The 7,609-nt window shown below is 40.7% G+C and overlaps 1 long non-coding RNA gene across 1 annotated transcript; it reads left to right on the top strand.

Annotated features, from left to right (window-relative positions):
- Positions 1-402: 402 nt before the first annotated feature.
- Positions 403-3,942, top strand: LOC138288480 (uncharacterized). Its single transcript, XR_011202408.1, has 2 exons — positions 403-556; positions 3,534-3,942. It is a non-coding gene; the product is annotated as an uncharacterized lncRNA (long non-coding RNA).
- Positions 3,943-7,609: the final 3,667 nt, after the last annotated feature.

Genomic DNA, 7,609 nt, shown 5'->3' with positions numbered 1-7,609 from the left:
GGGGTGGACAGAGCATGGGCTCTATGTCAAGATAAAGTACTGGATCTGGTCGGGCCGTTATCCCGCATTTTTGATCTAGCTGAATCAGCTAGAGCCAATGATGAGTCTATTGACCCAGAAGAACTCTCTCTCTGGACTCAGAGAGCTTTTTGCTTGCTGGGTAATGCCAACTCAGCCATGACGCATGAACGCCGTAAAGGTCTTCTGCTTAAGCTTGACCCTAAACTTGCAAATTTGGCGTCTAAAGATCCAGGAGCCAAAGCCGATGGCTTACTGTTCGGGGACAATTTCATAAAGGAACTAAGCAAATATGTTACCACTTTTGCTTCAATTAACAAAGCCCAACAATCACTTAAAAAGGTTTTTAATTCTCGGGTTTTTGTCAGGGCCAGTAGAGGCAGAAGCCGCTCCACCGGCCGCCCTTCCAGAAACCAAGGCTTCAGAGGTTCATTTGCTTACCAGCAACAACAGCAACAAGACTTTCGTCCCCAGTTCTACCCCCAGCGCTCCAGAGGATACAGAGGGAGGAACCAACGCAGATCCTACAACAATTCAGGTAAACCTTCCTTCTGGCCATCCTTCTGTAGGGGGTCGTCTAAAATTGTTTCTCCACAAATGGATAGAGATTACCTCAGATCCCTGGGTACTCAACACAATCAAAGGTTATTTAATAGAATTTTACGAGAGTCCCTATCAAAACTTTCCGCTGCCCCCTCTCAAATTTTCAAAAGAAATGTCAGAGCTAATCTCTGCAGAAATACAAGAGCTTCTTCAGAAACAAGCTATTCAACCGGCATTTCCCCTTCCTTCAGGCTTCATAAGCCCACTGTTTTTAGTAATAAGAAAAAACAAGAAAATCAGACCAGTCATCAATCTCAGGCAACTCAATCACTTTGTTGTATACAGACACTTCAAGATGGAAACCATTCTCCAGCTCCGTGATTCCCTACTTCTCAACGACTGGATGGTCCGTCTAGATCTCCAAGACGCATACCTAACAGTTCCAGTTCACTACTCTCACAGAAAGTTCCTTCAATTTCAATGGAATCTCAATACCTATCAATTTACTTGTCTTCCCTTCGGTCTCTCTTCAGCTCCTTGGTGTTTCACAAAGCTAATGAAACCTATAGTAGCTCTTCTTCGATCTCAAGGTTTCAGATTAATAATATACTTAGACGATATTCTTCTAATGCATCAAGACATTTCTATTCTGAAGTCCCAACTCGCTTACACCATCTCCCTTCTTTCAGACCTAGGCTTTCTAGTAAACCAGCAGAAGTCAATATTTACCCCTTCACAAAAGATGGAATTCTTAGGATTCCTGATCAATTCCCCTCAAGGTCTCCTTCAACTCCCGATCTCAAAAATAAAACACATCAAATCCGAGATAACCCTATCTTTACAGCAGACTTCTCTCTCCCTCAGGTCTCTTGCAAGAATTGTAGGTCTTCTTTCTTCTTCAATTCAAGCAATCTTTCCAGGCCCTCTTCACTATCGGGCTCTTCAGAGATTAAAAATTTGTCATCTTCGCAAAGGTCTTGCTTATTCAGATTTCATCCCCCTCGATCTCGAATCCCGTACAGAACTCCAATGGTGGCTGGATCACCTCGAAGCCTGGAACGGCAGGACCATCTTTGCCTCAGTCCCAGATCTTGTGTTAGAATCCGATGCAAGCCTAACAGGTTGGGGCGCAAGGTGTGGTCACATATCGACTGGAGGCACATGTTCTCGACAGGAGTCTTCATTGCACATCAATTATTTAGAGATGCTTGCAGGCTCCTTTGCAATAAGGACTTTCACCAAAAACAAAGTTTCTTGTTCCGTACTCCTTCGTATGGACAATCTTACAGCGGTAAGATATATAAATCACCTTGGCGGTACCAAATCCAAACCACTAGCAGAACTGGCAAAATGTTTTTGGGATTTCTGCCTTCACAGAAAAATTTCAGTTCAAGCGGAATACTTACCAGGTTCTCTCAACTCAGTCGCAGATTGGTTTTCTCGTCATCTTTCAGACTACAGCGACTGGAAACTTCACTCTTCAGTCTTCAACTCTATCCATCACAAGTGGGGTCCCTTTCACACAGACCTGTTTGCATCCCGTCTGAACACTCAGCTACCTCGTTTCTTCAGCTGGAGACCAGACCCTCATGCGTTAGCGACCAATGCCTTTCTCCAACAGTGGGATTCCGCAACGCACTATGCATTCCCTCCGTTCATAATGATAAACAGAGTCCTCAATCATCTCCGACGACAAAAAGCCACTATAGTCTTAATAGTTCCGTTCTGGCAAGCTCAAGTATGGTTTCCCACTCTCCTGGAGTTAGCCGTCGACTTTCCCGTCCTGCTATCCTCCTTTCCCTCACTACTTCTCAATCCCCAAGGTCTTCCCCACGATCTCATTGTCAACAAAACCCTGTTTCTATCTGCTTGGAAAGTCTCAGGTCTTCATCGTCTTATCCAGGAATTTCACTCGAAGCTTCAGCTTATATCAACAGCTCCTGGGCTCCCGGCACTTCCAAAGCATACAAGTCAGCGTGGTCTATCTGGTCTAGCTGGTGTTTGGGAAAATCATGCGATCCCTTTTCAGCAGATCTAACTTTAATAGCTAACTTCCTGGCCTCTCAGGCTAGCGCAGGCAAATCTTACAGAACCATTAATCTTTATAGATCAGCATTGTCGCTACATCTTCCTCTTATAAACAGAAAACCAGTAGGAGAACATCCTATGATTTGTCGTTTATTAAGAGGAGTGAAATTTTCCAATCCACCAATTCCCAAATACTCCACCATATGGGACGTCAACCTAGTCCTTCGAATGTTTATCTCTTGGCAAGATAATGAATCCTTATCTCTGAAAATGCTTTCAGCCAAATTAACAATGTTACTGTGTCTTGTCTCTATAAAACGTTTGTCAGATGTAAGAGCCTTAGATATCTCGGCTCGTCAATTCACTCCGTCTGGTATTCTATTCAATGTGTCCCGTCGTACTAAAACCAATATTACCTCTGTGTTTTATCCCTTTTTTCCAAATCAACCAAAACTCTGTGTAGGAAACTGTTTAAAAGTTTATGAACAAAAAACGGCCGATCTTAGAACATCTTCTGCTTCCCAACTTTTAATCTCCTTTAGGAAACCTTATAAACCGGTTTCTTCTCCTACCTTGGCTCGTTGGGTCAAATGGGTAATGTCACTAGCGGGCATTGATACTTCAAAATTTGGCGCCCATTCTGCTAGAGGTGCCATGGCATCAAAAGCCTTTTGGGCTGGCTCAAGATTGGAGGATATTCTAAGATCGGCAGATTGGTCTAATGATTCTACCTTTCGTACATTTTATTGTAAACCTGTTAATTCAGCAACTTCTATTGTAATTGACATGCTTTAAACAAGCATAATAGGAGCCTCCGGTCTTGTCATAAAATGTAGATTTTCCAAGTAGTTTATGATGGAAAGTCTTAATTTTATTAAAGACACGGAGGCGAGTATTATCCCACCACTTATTGTACTAATCTTGTTATCTCCCTCCCTTTCTAGCCAATACCAACGCTTCAGCATCCTCCTCAACTTAAGTCAGCGGATGCCTTTCCTTCACGAGGATCTCATTCACCACGACTTTCAAGAAGCTCGGATCTGTAAACCCAGCATCTGGTTAAACCATACATTGTTCCTAATTTGGACAGAATTCAAGACTTTTTTGCTCTAATTCTAGCAATATGTTTGATCTGTTGTATAGTACCTTTGTTTAAATCTGTTTCTTGACTGTCTCGCAAACGAAAAGAGGGCTGCCTGCAGTCAGGATAGGTATATCTTATGTGATGCTCTGCATTGATTGGTTAATGATCTTAGTTTCTGTTATCCCATTGGTTGCTTGTTTGCAATCCCCTGGGATTCGTGCTTTTCTTCTTGGCTGCTGTTTGAAATAAAGCAGGAAAAGAAAGCATAATACTCGCCTCCGTGTCTTTAATAAAATTAAGACTTTCCATCATAAACTACTTGGAAAATCTACATTAACCATTAGAAGCCGAATTTCTTTAACATGTGTTTAACAAGAAGTAACTCAAGTCTACTTTTATTTTAAGCAGATCAGACCTATGTAATCTGACAGATATTTTTCCCAAAAACCAAATAAACTTATAGCCTTTGAGTTTACACCATAACTAGCACAGGCCTAATGAATTGCATAAAAGTGGCAAGTGCCATGCATACAGTTGGCATAACAATATACAACCTCTCTTATGAGGGCCTAACAAGAATTACCAGAGAGGAAATGTTCATTCCCCATGATTTGTCAGATGGGCCACCAATGCTAAAAACCTTTACTTACTATGGTAATCCATGAGATTTCAAGTAACCAAAAACGTCTCTACAGGCTTTAATTATCTACCCCTAAAATCTTATTGACTTTAACATGTTTTTCATAATAAATATGTCAAATCTGTTGTGTTTACAGTAACTTTCTTAATAAACAGATCAAGCCAGAATGCTGTACTGAGCATACGCTTTTCCACAGAGCAAAAAGTGCAGTATAAGCACACTTTTTTTCATAGAAGCAAACAGATGCTGTACTTAGGTCAACCGGAGCCTACGCCCCGCTGTCAGTTGCACTTCATGACATATTTGTTGTGAAGATCATAGTCCTGAGTTCTAAATGTAAACTTTCACTTTTGTGTAAGTTTATGATTTTTTGCTATTTACAAACAAATTTACGAGTATTAGCTTTAAGACTCTCCTATCTTTTTATGTGCCGAGCCTCCACCGTGAGTGCAGAGGCTCCGCAATCGTAAAGATACTACTCGTAAAATTTGTTTGTGAATAGCAAAAATTTTGACCTTTCACACAGTGGAAGTTTACCTTTGTGAATGAGGCCGCCCATATTTAAATCAAAAGACATTTAGGAGAGGATTGTTAGCACTTTATATTAAAGCCTCTAGAGTGGTATTTTGTATTTGGGATCTCACAGATTACCCCCTTTGCCAAAACACAGGGATAAAAAAATTGCACTGTGATAATCTTTATTGGGCTCTCCCATCAGATAGTGTAGTTTGCTTTGCCAGTTAGAATTTGATATACATTTGTAATTTTATAATGATCTGACTGATGACTGTCTTGTGAGAAAGCTTGTGCTCAGATCAGTGAACATGAGTTGGTTATGGTGACAAGCCAATGTAATCTGACAAGATCACTAGGAAGAGTTATCTCCATTATAATAGGTATGCACTGTTTATTATGAACAGTTATAATTAAAGCACTAGGACTGTCTCAATTATTTTGAAAAAGAATTGTTAAAGCTAATAGGCCATTAATAGTGGATTATTATCACAGCATGCTACAGGATGTAGACTTGTATTTTGTTACAGGAAATTTCACTTATTGCTGTAATAGTCAAGGGTTTTGGAGTAGGTCTGTGGACCTTTTAATAGTGGTGCCCACACTGATAAGTGCACTGCATACATATCTGAACCTTCCATTGGCCTTTCTCATCTCTTGTTTTTCCGGTTGTGAGACCCTCTACCCCGAAAGGGAAAATAAGGCTCCTGATGATAAATAACCCAGTAGGAATGGAAACTGCAGAATACTTCAATTTTAGAAGGAATCACCTACTTTCTGGAAATTCCTCACAGGAAAGTATATCCAAAACAGTGTTTTAGCAATGTTATTGCATCGCTCTACCTTCTCACTTTTTATACAAGAAGATTGTGTTCTCCAGCTCAGTGGGGTGAACTATCACACTGACCTGTACTTTTTCATTAGAAAGCATTTGTTGTCTCATCTATCCAGTCAGTGTTACACAAAAAGATGACACACTTTTTCCTCTGTGACTGTATCCACTAAACTTTCTCTCCAACTTGTGTGAATTCAAAAATGACACACAATTCTGCAAGCCAGCTAATCTTTACAAAACATTATTTTACTAGCTTTGTGTATTTACATAAGGCTCATACTGTATCGCACCAGCCTATGAGTGAGGACAGTCGACTGTACCTTTCACATCGAGGGGCAAATTTACAAGCAAAGCAGTACAGCAACCAAAGTTGCTGCAGTGTATTGAATGAAAGGTAATGAGCATGAGACCGACATATATATTAAGTGTTTCCCCTGCTCTTGTGCAATTTATGCTACCTTACACCATGCAACACTCTTGCACCGTGGGTCAAGGGTGTGTGCATGATATCTAGCATAGGTTTTATACTGGGAGGGTACCATTACAGTAAAAATGACTAAGCATAAACACAGTATAAAATGTTTTCTTTCTTTGTATGTGCACTGTTTGATTTAAGGAAGGGTACATTTTTAGCACACAGTCTGGTCTAAATGTTTAAGCAGATAGAGCACTGCATCAAAAACCATGGGTGATTGGAAGAGAACATAAATATATTACCCATGGGATGTCCCTTTTATGCCATACCTCTTTGCCGACATAAAGTAATCAGCAGCCTCCCCAAAATGTACAAATAAAATGAGCACCAATAATAAGCACAGAGGAGGGATTAAAGACAATATCAATGTTCGGTCAAGATCCCTTTTCAGGAATGGAGAACTAACCCTCCAAAAAATTAAAATAAGAATCAGATAAAAGATGATACTGCTGGGAAAGGTTATAGAAAGACTGAGAAGATTTGATGAAGAAAGAGGTGAGAAATGAGATGTGTCTAATCACCCACATTAGTAGCCTATTAGATGAACAGTTGCCACTCGTGTTCTCTGTACAAGTACCCATCTCTCTCTTGACAAGCAGAGTCTTTGTTACCTTTTGTAGTTGATACAAATATACAAGTCAGGCACAAAGGGAGAAATATGTGCTTAAAGTAAAAACAGCTGCATACTGTTTGGCATTAAAATGGGGCCTGTCTTCATGCCCTTTTCGTTAATGCTGAAAATTTGTGGCTAAAACATCAATGGATTTACAAACAATGAATGTTAAAAAAGTTAAGGTAATGCATGCCAGCGACTAAGGTCCAGATGTATAATTTATTCAAATAGTGATTTTCTAATTGCGATTAACTGTGAATCGCAATTAAGCAATCGCTATTTGAATGTATGAAACTCCAGGAGTTTTGTTTAGTGATTCCCAATGGCTCGCAAATCGACCTACCTCATTAATATTCATGAGGTAGTTCACAATATTCAACCCATTGTGAATGGCTGTAATCACAGGGATGGTGGCCTGCTCAGCAGACCACCATGTCTGTGATTGCTTTTAAATAAAGCAATCTTTTTATTTTTAAATGCAGCACGTTTTCCTTAAAGGAAAATGAGATGCGTTTAAAAATGAAAAATGAAAAGTTGGTGGTGGTCCGTGGTCCATTCCCATGGGAGTAGAGGATAAGGGAGTGGTTGTTGGAGGAGTTGTTTGCTGGATGTGGGTGCAGGTGCAAGGGCTGTATGCTGCTGTGAGGTGGGTCGCTGTTGGGAGTGCTTCTGTTTGTGTCCTTTAGGAGGGGGGTAGACAGACACGGTGGGAGAGGACACAGGGGACACGTGCATGGATGTTGTGCAGGTGTCTACCAGTGAGGTGTGTATTCTGCTTGGTGTAGTGAGGATGCTGGTGGTGGATATTGATGTAGTGCATGCAGGTGTGAGTGTAGACGTAACTGGGTGGGACGTGGAGG

The sequence above is a fragment of the Pleurodeles waltl genome, chromosome 4_1 (assembly GCF_031143425.1).
Source record: "Pleurodeles waltl isolate 20211129_DDA chromosome 4_1, aPleWal1.hap1.20221129, whole genome shotgun sequence".
In the NCBI taxonomy this organism is placed as follows: domain Eukaryota; kingdom Metazoa; phylum Chordata; class Amphibia; order Caudata; family Salamandridae; genus Pleurodeles; species Pleurodeles waltl.
Note: the sequence above shows the minus strand (reverse complement) of the source record. Positions and strands in the feature narration are given on the sequence as shown.